The 18,767-nt window shown below is 35.4% G+C and overlaps 1 non-coding gene across 1 annotated transcript; it reads left to right on the plus strand.

Annotated features, from left to right (window-relative positions):
- Positions 1-18,416: 18,416 nt before the first annotated feature.
- On the plus strand, positions 18,417-18,523 carry LOC121231587 (small nucleolar RNA R71). Its single transcript, XR_005929644.1, has one exon. It is a non-coding gene; the product is annotated as a small nucleolar RNA R71 (small nucleolar RNA).
- Positions 18,524-18,767: the final 244 nt, after the last annotated feature.

An 18,767-nucleotide genomic window follows, 5' to 3' on the forward strand; every position in this document is an offset into this window, starting at 1 on the left:
GTATTATGGCATAGACATGGGGTTGAAGAGGCCACATGAGAGCCTGAGGAGACTATGAGAAATTAATACCCAAACCTTTTCACTGGTAAGATTTTCGGGGACAGAAATCCCTAAGGGGGAGAAATGTAACAGCCTGATTTTAGGGCTAAATGGAACAATGGTTTCGGGACCACAAAACTGAGGCTAAGAAATTCTTTTTATTATTTTAATATTATTTTATGTGTTATACTATTATTTTATGAGTGCATGAAAATTTTGATGAACAAATTTTAACGATTGTAAGCTTAATCGCGAAAAAGGACTAAATCGCATAAGGGGTAAAAGTTCTATTTTACTTGATAGATAGACCAAATAGCTAGAGAACCATAATTGGTGGTCTTTAAAGGGTAAATAGACCCTTTTTCAGAGAGTGGCCAGCCATAGGGGGGACAAGAGAGGTCAAAGGTCAATATTAGGTGTGTTTGGTGACTCAATTGATTAAAATAAAAATAAAAGAAAGAGAAAAAGATATCATCATCTTCTCATTTCGTTTCCCACCAAAAATACCAGCAAATTGAGGGTTTTTGGAAGCTTGAAATTGTAGCCACTCTCCATCTTTGAAAGTAAGTGATTTAGATAACCTTACTTGATAATTTTTATGTTTTTGGAGCCCCTAAAGCTTAATTTAGCTATTGAGGGGACTATTTTGAAAAAATATTGAAAGTTAAATTTTCTGAAATATTATGGAAGAAAATGAGTTATGGTGGTGAAATGAACAGTTTTTGTGAAGTAGTTTTTATGAAAACAGTTGGGGGGACCATTTTGAAAAGTTTATAAAATAGGTTGTAAATGTGTGAAATAATTGGAATTGTAGGTTGTTTCTAGTATAAAAATAATTCGGCTAGGCTTAATTAGTGGGAAAATTTGATGAAAATTGATTTACGAACCTAGGGGTAAAATCGTAATTTTGTAAAATCCTAGGGGCGAAATGTTCATTTTGCCAAAATGTGGTCTATATAATGTCTTAATTTAATGTGATGATTGAACTAGTGAAATTTTTATCATTTCAGATCAAGAAAAATAAGGAACAGACCTTGACTGGGGAAAAGACAAGGTGTACGAGGACTAGACTCATTTTTACAAATTCTGTACCGAGGTAAGTTCACACGTAAATAATGCAATGATTATAATGTATAAATGCTTAAAGGTTGCATGAATTGTAATTCCCACCCTTGAAGGTAAGTTACAATATTTTGTCATTATGCGGGATGATGTGTTAACTCTTTTATCATGAAATATGTGATTGCCTAAGTGGCCGAGTTTGTCGAAGTTAAGTCTATGAGAAAAGTCCTGTTTGAACTTTAGGAATAGATTAGAATACAATGTGACATATCACTAAGAACTATGTGGTTATGAACTCATTTGTATATGTGACGTGTGATTATATAAATCCGGGCACTAGTCAAGTACGTTCTACTGGTGGCTGGGTAGCTCGGCATGTGTTGCGGGTACCTGTCAGCTTGTGTGAGCAGCCCGTGTAGTTACATCTTGACTGTCAGCTTGTGTGAGCAGGCTTGCGGTTAGCTCAAGAACGAGAAATATGTGATGTGTTAAATAACCTAGCATGTGGCCACATATGGTGTGTTATGCGTATGTTTTCCGAGTATCCAATGATATTCGTATTGTTCAACGGTAAGTCGGTAGTTATTCAACGACTAAGTAAATAATGGGAATTATGCAATTGTGTTACGAGTTAGTAAAGGTATGTACGTAAAACTTTTGAGTAAAGATTTCAATATGTTAAGTACTTGGGGTAAGAGTATGTATAAGAAGGTTAAGCTTATGAAACTTTTTTTTTATTTTAACTATTGAGTCATGTTGTTTATTATACGCATATGAGTTACTAAGCTTTATGCTTACTCCTTTCCTTTCGATTTTCTTATAATGTCGTCAAGCTAGTATCAGGGATCAAGAGGCGTCGGAGGCATTGATCACACTATCATCTGAAGCTTTGGTATAACTAGTTCAAATAATTTGATTTTTTGTATGTATAGGGACTCGAATCTTCAGTTTAGTGTCTTGTTAGTTTAGCCACAAGTGTTGGCTCCTATGATGGATGTGATATTCATTTTGTATAGGCCATTAAAGTTGGCTAAAGGTATTGTTAATTATATGCATTTGATGCAAGTTTCTAATGGTTGGGGCCGATTTGGTTATATATACGTTATACTTGTATTTGTTTGGTTGATCTTGTGTAGGTTAATGTAAGTAAGGGTAGCAAAGTGGCTTGGTAAATATCCTTATTTTTGTCCACACGGTAGACACATGGGCGTGTGTCTAGGTCATGTGTGACACACGGCCATCCCCATTGGCTATTGTCCCGCCATGTGTCCCCTGCACGTAAAAATTTCAAGTCAGTATGCAAGTAAACACACAGGTAGAGACACAACCGTGTGTCTCAGCCGTGTGGAGGACATGGCCCCTGGTCACTGACGTGTGTCTCAGCCGTGTGCCCCTCATTGGATGCTGACATCAAAAATAGAATGTCAAGGTTTTTAAACACGGGCTAAGACACGGGCATGTCATTGCCGTGTGAGGGACATGGGCCATGGACACGGGCGTGTGTCAGCTCATGTGAAAACCCCTGCAGGTTCGAATTTAGAATTTAATTCACACAGGCTCTGTACACGGGTGTTTCCCAGCATGTTTAGGCCGTGTGAACCACCGAGCCTTTAACACGTCCATGTCCTAATGGCGACACGGGCGTGTTGCCCTTCCACACGGGCATGTGCCTTGTTTCTAAGGTCATCTTTCTAGAGTTTGTTAAAGGACTCTAATCGGTCCTGAATGGGTTTTGATAGATGTTTGCGGTCTCATGAGTCCATGTTAATGAAGTTTAGACATGTTCCGAAAAAGTTTTAAATTTTACCATGTCTTGATGACTTGGAAACGTTTGACTACATGTGCTTAAGAGTTGTAGCGCCTTGTATTCCATCCCAGCATAAGGTACGGGTGTGGGGTGTTACACTCTTCTTCTTAAATGATTCGATTACATAGAATGTGACATTCTTTAGATCTTATGAATGTTTTGAGTTATATATGAGAATGGATGTGATATTATATATTTGTTATATGATTGTTACTTTTTTGCCAAGGTGGTGGTTCTTCGAAAATAGATTGTGGACTATCATCTCCACGTATGATTGTTTTGTTTAATTTATAGAATTCTTGTGAATCAAAAATGAGTATGGGATTTAAATGTAATTTTTTCATAAGGAGTCCTTGATTAGGAGAAGATGGAGTGATGGCAGTTAAAGACCCAATGAATGCCTTATAGTGAAAATTTATGTAATTTTTTATGTTTCATTTATTTTCTAGATATAGAACCTTGGGAACCTTGGCTAAAAATTATATTTTAATTACCCATCTTATTATATACCTATTTTATAATTATTTATAATATTTATATTATGTTATATTATAATTTTGATATATATGTATGAGATGATCAATAGTTGATCAATTAAAAAATAAGAAGTGTGGTAATGAGAAAATTCATATGTTGTATTGTTCCATTCACTTCTTTAGGTTATTCGAATGTTATGAGAAGTGTGGTAATGAAAAGGTGCATGTCTAGGATTGGCTTTAGTAAGGAAAAACTTGGTTTTTAAGTGGTCAAATATGAGTCACCTCCCTTACTTGGGACCCTACTTGGTACATGGTTCATATTCATTTCTTCAATTTTTCCCTTAAAAGAAAATTTGTAAAGAACCAAAATTATTTGTTTTTATGATTAATTGATTCTTGTGAATAAATGAATGTGACTATTATAAAATTTCTATAACATGTCATGTATATATTGGAAGCATGTCATATAGATTAGGTAAGAATGCCGCTAGGACTATTGTATGATCATTCTAGAAATCTAGGATCAAAACCTTGCAGTTTTTTTTTAAATATTGAGTGGCATAAGGTCCTTCAAGAAGACCTAAGACCTCCATTGATGGTCCCTAAGTGATAGCACGATAAAGTTTCGAGTTGATTCCTACCCTAGCCACACCCCAAGGAAAACTTTATCATGTGGGTTCATTGGATGAGATTTCCTTTTAAGGACAACTAGTCATTTATGGTTATCAATGAGATTGTCCCAAAATGACTCACAAATGAAAGCATATTCATGATAGGCATTAAGTCAATGGTTACACACTCAAGATCGTCTTTTATTAAATAGTAATCCATATTCGTACTAGTTAATCATGGGACCCTAAGGCAAAATGATTGATAGGTGAGAAAATGATTGTAGCAACATAAGAGTGTTTTTCATGGTTTTAATAGAAGACACATGCATCATACTACATTCTTGATATGTTGCTGAAATGAAATTATTTGCTTCATACAAAGATAGTAATTAGTGAATATTTATTGCTTTCCAGTTCAAATATGTCTCCTACTCCTCTTATTACCATTCTTATTGAGAATAAATTGAATAGGGATAACTTTCAACAATGAAAACAGAACTTGGTGATAGTTCTCAGCTATAAGGAACACAAATTTGTCCTTGGCAAACCTTGCCCAACTAAAGCTCAGCCCAAAGCGAGCAATCACTAGAGAGATTCTTGCTCGATTGCTCGATGTTATCTGTTAGTGAGCATAAGTAGCGTGCTACAAAAGCAACACGAGAATTTTTGTACTACTAAAGAAATCATGAAAGATTTGGAAAATTTTATTGAAAACCAAGTTGCATTGGCTCGACAATCCGCTATTACAACTTTGATGAACTCCTAGTAGAAACCCAATAGTCCGGTCAAAGAGCATATGCTTAAGCTTATGAGATTCTTTGTGAAAGCGGAGGACAATGGAGCTGAACTAGACATGAACACTCAGAATTAGTGTTCAAACCCTTGACTAAAAAGTTCTCCGGCTTTAGGTCCATTTACAACTTAGGAAACAAGACACTTACTTTGGCTCAGCTCATGAAAGAGTTACAACCCTATGAGTTGATGTTGAATGGTGGTAAGCTGGTTCAGAAGAAACTTGAGACAAAATTAGTTGTGGGCTCCTTGTCCTCTAAAGGGAAGCAGAAAACTAAGGGAAAGAAGAAACCAACTAAGTCTTCTATTCCACCTTGTGCAGATAGGAAGAAGGCTAAGAATTCAAAAGATCCAAAAACAATCAAACATTTCTTCTACAACAGGAAAGGGAACTTTAGATCAAACTGCAATGAGTATTTGGATTACCTAGCTGAAAGGGGTAAAAGTATGGAACTCTTTGTGGTTGAAGCTTGCTTAGTGGAAGAATCAATTGGCAACCGGGTTATTGATTCTGGAGCCATTAACCATGTGTGTGTTTCTTTATAGGAGTTCAACAAAATGAGAAGTTTGCGTGACAAGAGCCTCATGTTGCAAACCAAAGATGGGAGCTATGTTTCAGCCGAAGCAGTGGGAGAATTTATTTTACATTTTGATAATTTTAGGAAGATTGTTTTAAAGGACGTGTTTTATGTACCTTATTTTAAGAGGAACTAAATTTTTATAGCATTTTTATTTAATGACGATTATTCTGTGACATTCAATAAAGGGATTTCTATTCACAGAAATCGTTTATTGGTTTATAATGGATGGATGAAAAACAATATCTTTTCTATCAAACCAAATAACTATTCGATGCTTGAAATTGAAATGGTAAATAAGAAGCTTAAAACTTCTAACTCTAATGAAGGGTACCTATGGTACTTAAGACTTTATCATATTAACCAAGAAAGAATCACTAGACTCATGAAAGATGGTCTATTAAGTATGCTTAAGGAAGCTATCTTCCACAATGTGAATCTTGCTTAGAAGGTAAAATGCCTAAGTGGTATTTTAATGCGCATGGTACAAGGGTCAACCTAACACTGATGTATGTGGTCCCATGAGCATTAGTTCTTAAGGAGGTTACAATTATTACATGACTTTCATCGATGACTATTCTCGATATGGATATGTGTATCTATTGCACTGTAAATCAAAACCTTTAATAAATTTTGAGAGTTTCATGCAAAAGTAGAAAAAATTAGGTTTATCCATAAAGAATCTTTGTTCTGATCGAGGTAGGGAATACTTGTCTGACGAGTTATTAGGATACCTCATAGAGAATGAGATTTTATCCTAGTTGACTGTGCCAAGCACTCCATAGTAGAATGGTGTAGCAGAGAGAAAGATTAGAACCTTGCTTGACATGATTCGTTCAATGTTAAGCTATTCAGAACTCCCTACTTCCTTCCAGGGATATGTGATACAAATGACTTGCTATATTTTGAATGATGTGCCAACCAAGCATGCTTGTAGACATATTATGAATTGTGGCATGGAAAGAAACATGCTCTAAATCACTTTAGAATATGGGGTTATCCAGTACACATTCTGGATAAGGATGTAAAGAAGTTGGATGCAGGGACAAAATTGTGCATGTTTGTAAGATAACCAAAAGGAACAAAAGGTGGATTATTTCATAAACCGAAAGATAATACGATTAAAGTTTCTACTCATGCTAATTTACTTGAGAAAAGATACATGGATAACTTTAAGCCTCATAGTAAAGTGATACTCGAGGAACTTTCAAGAGTTGTTGAGAATAATCACCAAATTCAATTCTAAAGAAAGTTGTAGAAAGATCTACAAAAATCAACAAGATAGGTGAATTTATTGTAGTGTGTGTGTATTTCTAAGAATCCGGGCTTCTTCATATATGATGATACTATTTATAATACGAAAACCAATCATGAGATTAATGATCCACTCACTTACTAGGAGACTATATAGAACGTTGATTCCAAGCTCTAGGAACATGCTATAGATATTAAGATGGATTCGATGAAGTCCAATACGGTGTGGGAACTTGTAGATTTACTGGTTGGGATTAAACCCATAGGGTGTAAGTGGATATACAAGAAGAAGAGAAATGTAGAACAGAAAGTAGAAACACATAAATCTAGACTTGTAAGGAAATGTTATACACAGAAAGAAGACATCAATTACGATGAGACTTCTCTCTGGTAGCCATGCTCAAGTCTATCCGCATACTCTTATCCATTGTTGTTGCTCTCAATTACAAGATCTGAAAAATAGATGTCAAGCAATCATTTTTAAATGACTATATTCATGAGACCATTTACATGGCTCAACTCACTAGATATGTTGTCAAATGAAAGGAGCAAAAAGTTTGCAAACTACTAAGATCCATCTATGGACTTAAACAAGCATCCCACTCATGGAATAAAATATTTGATCAAACAATCAATACTTTTGGGTGTGAGAAAAAAGATGATGAACCTTTTGTTTATAAGCATATAAATGACAAAAAAGTGGTCTTCCTTATTTTTTATGTCGATGGTGTTCTACTTATCGAAAATGATGTAGGAGAATTGTCATCAGTTAAACTATGATTATCTTAAAAGATTAGCATGAAGAACTTGGGTGAAACTAGTTATATTCTTGGAATTCGAATTCTTAGGGATTGAAAGAATAAAATGATAGTTGTATCACAAGCTAGTATTTCCTATAAAAAGAATACATTATGTGTCTAGATTCCATACTAATTTTTCTAGCAATTTGTTTTCATAAAGAGATTTGCATAAGGAGAAGATTGTTTATGTTAAATTCTGAATTTAAAAAATCAACCCAACAAAGTAAATTAGTTTAAGTAAATGTCATTGTTTGAATTTGAATAATGTGTACTCATTTTTCTCTATAATGTTTTGGTTTTTTAACATGTGAAATAGGTTATTTGGTTGAATATGAGTAGATGAATTAGAGCCGTTATTTATTACAACAGTCAAATTTGTGAAACCGAAATTGGGGTTGTTTTTGTATCAGCCCAATCTTTAGAATTGGCTTCTAACTGGAGCATAAAATTGCACGATCTTTGGTCAAATTTTAAAAGGAAAGTGACGAGTTCAAGACATAGTAGAATTTTGAGCTTGAAATATAGATATCTAACATCATTAAACCCTATTAGATATGATATATTAGAGCTCACAAACAACATGGAGGTCGAGGTGATGCTCAATTCGCATTACTCCAGTGGACATACTATATAAGAGTTATATGCCCATTTTTTCGACATCGATGAAAGTGCTCTGAGTTTTACAATAGTTTCAGTTAATGCATATCAGGAAAAAGAAGTAGAAAGTCCAACCACATAGTTGTGCGGTGGGTTCACAGTATTGTTACAAAGCTCCTATCAAGAAATGCTAGAACATCAATGGGAAAGCATTCATCGGTTTCAGCCCTTGATTTTAACTTTGGTGCATAGTCTATCTAATAGTTGAGGTTAGTTGGTAACCCAAACTTCAACACCCCGAAACGACATCCTATTAGTGCTTTTGTTTTTAAACTTCTGAATGTCTATGTTCTATACTAGAAATACTTATATGGGTATGCCAAAAAGTTACACTTGTAGGCATTCCGCAAGTGATTTTGGTTATAATGTAAGATTTATAAGAATGAATGATGTACTCCCTACAGCTTGCATCAGTGAAGGGGCATCCAACCTTGAACATGCAAATAGGGTTGATAATGAATAGTGAGCTGAGAACGAAGAGGGACATGAAATTGATAATGGTAAAATCTTAGGGTCCAAATTAGATGGTTTGAAAATTTCATTACTTTTTGAACTAGAGATCATTCCTACTAAACTAGAAGAGAGTGGTTTTGATGATAAACGTCCAGAAAATGTTGGAGGAGAAGAGAATCCAAAACCGAAATTGATAAGAGGAAAAGGTGAAGAAATCATCCAAAGCTCAAAAAAGGGATAATAGGCAGGAATTGGCCAAACCAAAAAGTGTAATTGCAAGAGAGTCAGGAAGAAAGTGTAGCAAAAGAAGTCGGCTAACCAATTGACCAAAAGGGAGCTCAAAGTTGCACAACAAGTGCCAAAAAAAAGTGCTCGAAATATACCAAACAAAAGTCAGCCAGCCAAATCGAAAGTACAAGTAAGAAAAAAGAGAAAAATACTTGGTAACAAATGAAATCAAGAAAGGAAACCAACTACACTCCAGCTGAATTCCCTTGTGCCCTAGAGTCCCTATACGGTACCAACACACTCCTCACTTGACTCCTCAAATCTCTCCACCTAAACACTATCCATATCCCTTGAAAATTCCTAACTTTTCTGCCCACAGCACTCCTAGAATTCAGTTACACACTCCCCACTTCCCCCAACACTCTCAACCACCCATAAGAATTAGAATCCCACTATCATTCAATCTCTTACACGACCCAGTAGCAAAAAGAGTACCCTTTGCATGAAACAAGACTCGAACTCAAGTTTCCTAGCAGAAGTAACACACCACTATCCCTTGAACCAACAAGCTTTTTATGACACATCCTAACCATATTTATTTAAGAACCCTACTGACAAGAGACAGGGTTTACTCAAGCAAAAACAAAATTTAGCACAAGCCAAAGCTTGAACCCAGGACTTCACCAATACCCTCAGGACATTCAACCACTGAAGTAGACATGTATCTATGCATAACAACACACAAAAATAAATATTCAAACATGCCCAGAGTTAACTGAAAAAGATAATGCTCAGAACACAAGGCCGAGTAACACTGTAGTTAGAGGTAGACCACCCAGAAACATGAGAAATATGAGTGGTAGTAGAGGTGTGACACGAGACACTATAGCAAGATCTGATACCAGAGTAAATGCACAAGCCTATGCTATTCACGCTCATGAAGAAGTGTCATCTCCAGATGTTATCACCGGTACTTTTAATCTCTATGATACTAAAGTTATTGCATTAATAGATCCAGGATCAACTCAATCGTATGCATATGTGAATTTGGTATCCATTAAGACTTTACCTGTAGAGTCTACTGAATTTGTAATTAGAGTATTGAACCCCTTAGGCAAGTTTGTTTTGGTTGACAAAGTGTGCAAGAACTGTCCATTGATGATTCAGGATAATTGCTTTCCAGCCGATTTGATGTTGTTACCATTTGATGAGTTTGATATAATTTTGGGTACGGATTGGCTAACATTGCATGATGCTGTTGTGAATTGTAAAAGAAAGACGATAGATTTGAGATGTCAAAATAATGAAATTATTAGAATTAAGTCAGATGATCTGAATGGTTTTCCAGTAGTGATTTCTTCGATGTTAGCTCAAAAATATGTGAGAAAGGGTTGTGAAGCTTATTTTGCTTTTGTGCTCGATTCAAAAGTGACTGAAAAGAAGATTGAGGAGAGATCTTCAGTCTAGATGATGAATCCGACTTTTGAGATGGATCAATCGGCTTCCTTGGAGTAATTCCTTACTCCCCCTTATCCATCCCCTTTTCCTTTCTCCTCTAGGGTGTATTTATAGGCTTTGGAATGCCTAGAAGCCCTCAAAAATGGCCTTTTCCAAATTGGACTTAACTTGGGCTCGGAAGGGACACACCCATGTGAGACACCCGTGTGCGATTACTTCAGGCCGTGTTCGAGCCTGTTAGAATGGCACGGGCATGTGCTATACCTATGTGAGTCGTGTTTCAATTCTGCCAGATTGACACGGCCGTGTGGTCTGCCCGTGTGAGGAGGTCCGGGTCGTGTTGATCTCGTACTTTGGCCCCTTTTTTCCGTTTTTGGCCCGTTTCTCGTTTCTTTCGCTCTCCTATGCTCTCCTAAGTATAAAACATGAAATTAAAGCATTAGGAGCATCGAATTCACCAATTCTTCTGGAAAATCATCCATAAAATGCATTAAACATGGGGTAAAAATATGTATAATTTACGGTTTATCAAATACCCCCACACTTAAGCATTTGCTTGTCCTCAAGAAAAATTCTCAACTCACAATCAAAATAAATTCTTCTCAACTTACAATTCCTATTGATAATATCTCAGAATAATCCATAGGTAATCATACATTGAGAATTCAAATAAGAAGAACATAAAAGTTTCAAACATTCCAAGTTGTTAATCATGCAAACATAGGTGTTTTTCCACATCTAAGTAATTACCTTTGATTTAGAATATCATAGAGTTTCACATCCTCACTAAAGATTCACTCAAATCACTCGAGGTGTTTAAGGACAATAAATGAAGCACTCAATAGTCAATAATGAAATGTCATTACCATAGGCTTGCATGAAAATCAAATCTCCACCACTATAATTTAAGATGATACATCAATCAAAAGGTCTTTAGAGGGTTGTAATGAGGCTTGGTTAGGGGGTGTAGTCACAAGCTAAAAGAAATGGTTAAAATTGAGATTGAATTGAAAAATTACCTAACTAGAAAAAGAGTTAATCTTTACTTGCGTACAATAGAGCTTCTTCTCAGAAAATGAAATTACAGATATGTATACATAGTTAATTTTTTTTTAAGAACAAGTTAAAATAATATAGACTAACTATCAAGAATAAAACATAGCTAGGCAATCCAATCAACTCAAGTCTCGACAAAAAAAATAGGGATTAATTTAAGGGATTTCAACAATAATGGGTTAAAGGTTAATATTAAGGGTAATACAAGAAATGGCTTGTTAGGTTCAAGGGGGTTTACTAGGGGTTAATCAAGGAGGTAGGATTTTCATGGCATGAGTGGGTTAATCCTAAGTGCCTTAATCATTTTGACATATCAAATCAAATGGTGTGGTCTCGACATGCATAATCAAGCAAGTTCTAGAATAACAGTTCAATATTGACGCACTCAAAGCAATAATGAAAGTGAGCATGAAAGAATTAATAGATGCTCAAAAGGCTCAAAAATCTCACAAAAAATTATGGCTTTTTGATGTTTATACTCGTGAATTCCAATTCAAAGTAATACTTAGACTTGGGGAAACAACCTATAATTTTAAATTCTTAAAAACCAACTTATCATGCTTGATTCCCTAATGTCTTTAAATTTTAAACAATCAATACATAAATCCCTATGTTTTAATTCAAGATATATCAATCAAAATCATAAATCAATTAAAATTTATTCTAAATATGATATGAGAGCTTTTTAAGAGAATAAGGCAGTCATTCAGGGATTTTTCAGATAATGAAATGAATACCCCCCACACTTAAGATGTACATTGCCCTCAATGTATAAAGATAGATATTAGAGTATATAAAATTAGGATAGGGAGAGAAATGAAACTTCCTGTATTAGGAATGGATGATATTCTTGGATTGACGAGATCAAGTATTAGAGATAACTCTGGATGGCAAGCTTGACTCTGAAGGTAAGCCGTTTTTTTCTAAAAAGGAAAACAAATGAATCTTATAAAAAATGAGTCTTAAAAACTTAATGAAAGAAAAAGAAAATAAAATAAGATAATTATTCTAATTTTTCAAGTGGCACGGCCGGTGCACACGCCCGTGTGGTTTGTGTCCCATCTGTGTTCGTCGCGAATTGTAATGTCATCACACGACCTTCTCGCACGCCCATGTGTATAGGCCGTGTGGCTACAAGATCGTGTCGCACGGCCGTGTCTGGCGTGGTTTGCTTCTCCCACGATTGTGTAGGTTTACGCACGCCCATGTCATTCTGACAGTGTTGTCCACGGGTGATAGACAGGGGCGTGTCGCACGCCTGTGTTGTTTTGGCAGGCTCGACCACGGCCATGTCGCACGGCCGTGTTGTTTTATCGTAGCCCGTGTTTGGGGAAATCTTCTACCCTGTTTCTGCACGGCCATATTGAACGACCGTGTGCTTGGTCGTGTCTCTATGGAAAACCTGTATTAAAGAGCTCCGTTAGTAAGTTGGATGTTGAAGAGTAAATTTTGAAAGAAGTAATACAGTTAGGGCTCGGGTTGCCTCCCGAGAAACGCTTATTTATAGTATAAGCTCGACTCACCTCTCCGTTGAATGATCATGGTGGTTCGAGGAGTTTATACTCCTCATTCCTGTTATCAATCTTAAAATAAGTTTTAAACGGGTGTTGTTTACCTTAAAAGTGCCGAACTTGGGATGACTCACCTCCACCGTACTGAATGGAAAAATGCTGAGTACCGTAAGAGGGATTTCCTCATTCGGTGTGGTAGTGACAATGTGGGGATCTGCGACATCTAATACAACTTTATCACCAACCTTAAGTTGATTTGGAGAGGTATCGGGTTCATTCTGGCATAGTTTTGGTTTATCATGTGTTCTCGGTGTATGTGTCGCCATTCATCTAGCTCTTTTATTTGTAGCCTTCGTTCTTCATGAATAGATCCTCTACTATTGTTTGAGAGTGGCTCTTGTACTTCCTTCAGACTTATCTCCTGCAAAGTGGGTTGTATCATGTGGTCAGTTTTAATAGAATGGTTTAGACGATCACCTTCAATTTTCGATGTGTTGTCAAAATTGCAAGCTTGAAGGGTGAGTGTTTCGTCTCTTACGTGAAGCGTGAGATCACCTGTGCCAACATCAATAATTGTTTTAGCAGTTGCTAAAAAGGGCCTTCCTAGGATTAAAGGAGTATTTCTATCCTCCTCTATGTCTAAAACAGTGAAGTCAACGGGAAATATAAATTTATCGATTTTGACTAGCACATCTTCAATAATACCCCTAGGAAATCTTATAGATTTATCTGCTAATTGAATGCTCATCCTAGTCTGTTTGGGTTTCCCGAGACCTAGTTTCTTAAACATTTTATAAGGCATGACGTTGATACTAGCCCCTAAATCATCTAACGCATTATTAACATCTAAACTACCAATTAAGCAAGGAGTCGTAAAACTCCCTGGATCTTTTAGTTTGTTCGGTAACTTATTTTTCAGAATAGCTTAGCACACTGCGTTTATCTCTACATGCGATGCCTCGTCCAACTTCTGCTTATTTGCTAAAAGCTCTTTTAAAAATTTCATTACGTTTGGCATCTGCGATAGGGCTTCAATAAACGGTAAGTTAATATGTAATTTTTTTAAGAGTTTAAGGAATTTACCAAATTATTCATCTGAGCGGTCTTTCCTTGTAACACCCCTTACCCGTACCCGAGGCTGGGATAAGGTACGAGGCGTTATCGGACAAACATACAAACATTAAACTAAAATACGGGCCATAAAATTCCATTCATATTTCAAAACTTTCATTCACTTACACATAGTCCCTTATTTGAGTCTACGAAGCCCAAAACATACTTTAGAAAGGGTTCGGGACTAACCCGAGAACTTATGAAAATCTTGGAAATTTCATGCTTTAAGGCTCCACACGCCCGTGTCCCAAAGTCGTGTTCCATACACGACTGAGACACATGGCCGTGTCTCTGCCTGTGTGGAATATACCTTGGCTATTTTCCAAGCTTTGGTCAACCTTAATCTCTTACACACTTATACAAAATCAAAAGCATATAAAAATGGTATTTATTTAATGATTAAATATTCTCAATTAAACCTCAAACATAGCATTTGTATGTCATCATACATGTGTCTCTCATACTCATTTTACCTTGTTTATTATAGTACCACTTATATATTTATACCAAGATTATCATCTTACAAAATATATTCAGCTTAATCATCAAGCATTCATATTTAAAACTAGAAAGCATTCATATTTAAAACTAGAACATATCTTTATAAAATACCACAATTCAGATACGCAAAATAACATGTTTGCCTAAAACATTTCAATCAACTCCATACCCAACAAGCATTACATTGAGACTAGTCATATATATATAAGAAAACAGAAAGAGAATGATATGTATCATGACATATATATATATGTCATGATACATATCATTCTCTTTCTGTTTTCCTATAAACACATATCACTTATTTCATTATATCAATATTTCATATACCATAGTTTCCATGTATTCAACATATATTTATTTTCCTCCTCCTCCTCTCCATTCCACATCCTTAATGTATATAGCATTCTTGTAAGTACGATTTCACAATTTACTAATAAATGCTCACATCAAACTGTCCACACGAGTCATAGTCACTTACTTATTTATAATTCGAGCTACAGAGCCCCAAATTAAGATCCGTAGGTTTCCCCTAAAACTAGACTCACATATATTTCCTCCATAAAATTTTCATAATTTTGGTTTAGCCAATTAGTACAGTTTATTCATTAAAATTTCCCCTGTTTCACTTTCTGATAGTTCTGACCTCTCTTCACTAAAAATTAATTATCTCACAGTACAGAACTCGGATAATGTTCTTGTTGATTTATCTTGAAAATAGACTCATTAGGGATTTTAAAAATATAATTTTAAGCCTCTAATTATTTTTATCCAAAATTTTGTGATTTTCCAAAATCAGAATAGGGGATCACGTAATCATTCTGAACCAGTCTCATAGAAACATAAATATATCAAAATATAAAACTCCTTTTCTTTCTCTGTTTCTTTTATATGAAAATAGACTCACTAAGCTTTAATTTGATATCTCATTCAGTCTCTGATTCAATTTCTAATATTTTTTGTGATTTTTCAAAATCACGTCACTACTACTATCTAAAACAGTTTTATGCTAATTCACTCTTTCACACTTTCCTTGTATTAACCTCATTTTAACTTACATATCACAAATCATTTTCACCACATTTCATACATTACAAGTATAGGCCCATGATCACAAGGTCACCATAAAATCATCCTGATGTATAACTTACTTGTTTATAACCTCACCACATCCTGGTCACTTAATGAACACATCATTCACATAATCAAGTTCCTGCACTTATTCATCACAAAACTAACAAAGCAATACATAGAGAGTCTCCCGTTGAACAATTCGGATCAATCCTTGATACTTGGTGGTTTCAGCACATAGCTCCACCCATCATATAGTTCGGCTCTCTTGTACACATGGTGAACACTCAGTACCACCCATGTGACCTAGCCAATTTATCTCGTAGCTCTCTTGTCTACATGGTGTCCTTCACCTGGAACCACGCATGCGACCTAGCTACATATATCCCTTAGCTCTCTTGTCTACATGGTGTACACATAGTATCACCCATGTGACCTAGCCACATCATAATATCTTGTAGCTCTCTTGTACACATGATGTGCACTCAGTACCGTACATGTGACCTAGCTACATACTATCTGTATCATCCAATCTTTCCGAAGGTTCAACCAGGATTTCTCTCTCTTTTCCAACAATTTCACCAATCAAGTAATTATCCACAAACATATTTCCAATATTATTATAAAATATCATAATACAAGTAATATTGATGTATTACTTACATATAAACTTACATCTTATTTAATATCAAGGCAATAACATTAAATTACACATTGCCTTATTAAAAATCATATGAACTTACACTTTCCCATAATATCCATAATCATAGAAATCACACTTATGTATGATAATTCAATGCACTTCATGTACCATAGACATATTTTTAAATCAATTCATAAACTTGGCACCATAATCATTTAATTTAATATAATTCAATTAATTCACTAAATTTAACTTTCAAATATAAATTACAGCATTATTGCTGTATTATTATCATACCAACTTACATACTTTCAACACCTCAGAAATCATAATGAATATATCAATTTTACATTGAAACATGCATAAATTAATGCTTATTATACATATGAACTTACCTCGATACTAAAACGGCCATTTTACCAACTTTCCCAATTTTCGATTTTTCTCGTTCTAGGTTCAAATCTCATTTTTTGGGATCTAAAACATCATATTTTACTTATTTAATTAATGTACTATTCAAAACAGTCCTTAACTCAAACTTTGGAAAAATTAAAATTTTTCCCCTAAACTTTTGCATATTTACACTTTTGCCCCTAGGCTCGGGAATTAAACTTCATCCCTTATTCTTATGTTTTATGACATTCTGATCACTTTTCCCTTCTATGGAAACATCAAATTCTTACTCTAACATATACTTATGACTATTAGGTATTTTTACCGATTAAGCCCTTTTACTCGTTTTAACTCAAAACCGAGTAGCACAAGTTGTCTAACATAATTTAAAAAAACCTCATATTCTATTATAAAACATCAAAATAAACACATTTCACCTATGGGTATTTTTCCAAATATGAACCCTAGCTTAAATTATTGCTAGAATAAGCTTAATCAAATTACCGGGATTCCAAAAACGTAAAGAACTTGAAAAACGGGGTTATAACAGACTTACTATTGAGCTTGGAAAGCTTGAAAACCCTAGGCATGGCTTCCCCCATGCTAATTTCAGCCTCCATGAGAAAGATGAGTCAATTTTGGCTTTATTTTCCCTTTTTATTTCTTTTAATTACCAAATGACCAAAATGCCCTTCCTTATTAAACTTTCAAAAATTCCATCTATGTCCAATTTTTTTCCATCACTTAGAAATTGGTCAAATTTCTATTTAATACCTCCTAATTAATATTTCAAAGAAATTTCATACTAGAAACTTCTAAAATGCAGGTTTTGCAACTTATTCAATTCAGTCCCTAACTTCAAATTGAGCACTTTATGCATAGGATTTCTTCACGAAATTTTCACAAAGTCATGCAATCATATCATAGACCACAAAATAATCATAAAATAATTACTTATATCTCGAATTTTGTGGTCCTGAAACCTCTGTTCCAACTAGACCCAATTTTGGGCTATTACATTCCTTGTCGTGTTGGGATATGGTACACGAGGTTTATATTCGACATTCACTGATTTGTTTGTATTTTGATCTACCTCACCTTGACCTTTGCTTACCACAGTTTCTTGCCTCAGTTCTGGTTCAGGCTCAACGACTCCTTCATCTTGAATATTAATCGCATTGAGTTGTTCCCTTGAATTTGGTTCAGTATTACTTGGCAAACTACCTTGTGGTCGTTTGGAGATTAGTTTGGAAAGCTAGCATATCTGAGTTTTAAGCCTTTGGACCGATGCTTGTTGATTCTTAAGTGCTGTCTCGGTGTTCTAGAAATGAGTTTCTGACACCGATATAAACTTTGAGAGCATCTCTTCAAGGTTCGGCTTCTTTTCCTATTGGTAGGGTGGTTGCTGAAAACCCGGAGGATGTTGTGGTCTTTGATTTCCTTGGCCTCCCCACGAGAAATTGGGATGGTTCCTCCAACCTGCATTGTAAGTGTTACTAAATGGATTGTTTTGAGGTCGAGGACTATTACCCACATAGTTTAGTTGCGTGTTATCCATGTTATGGCCATAAGATTGGTACTCCGAATGGCTTGTTCCACCACTACTTGCTTTGCATTGCATTACTGGGTGAGCCTGTGATGAACTAAGAAAACCATCAATCTTCTTATTCAAGAGTTCTACCTGATTTGACAGCATGGTGACTGAATCGATGTTACAAACACCGACTGTTTTCGTTGGCTTTGTCCTCATGACTTGCCACTGATAGTTATTCAGTGACATCTCTTCTATAAACTCATAGGCATCTTCCGGTGTTTTTTTATTGATGGTTCCGCCAGCAGCTGCGTCAACCATTTGCCGAGTCGAAGGATTCAGACTATTTTAAAATGTTTGTACTTGGAGCCAAAGCGGTAACCCATGGTGAGGGCACCTTCTTAGTAAGTCCTTGTATCTCTCCCATGCATTGTAGAAGGTTTATAAATCCATCTGCACAAAAGAAGAGATGTCATTACGTAATTTAGCTATTTTAGCCAGCGGAAAATATTTTAGTAAAAATTTTTCAGTCATTTGTTCCCAAGTAGTAATTGACCCTCATGGTAACGAGTTCAACCACTGTTTAGCTTTGTTCTTCAATGAAAAGGGAAACAACTGAAGACGTATGGCATCATCAGAAATGCCATTAATTTTAAATGTATCGCATAGTTTTAAGAAGTTGGCTACATGAGCGTTGGGATCCTCATCTGCAAACCATCAAACTGAACAA

Source organism: Gossypium hirsutum, chromosome A06, assembly GCF_007990345.1.
Source record: "Gossypium hirsutum isolate 1008001.06 chromosome A06, Gossypium_hirsutum_v2.1, whole genome shotgun sequence".
Lineage (NCBI taxonomy): Eukaryota > Viridiplantae > Streptophyta > Magnoliopsida > Malvales > Malvaceae > Gossypium > Gossypium hirsutum.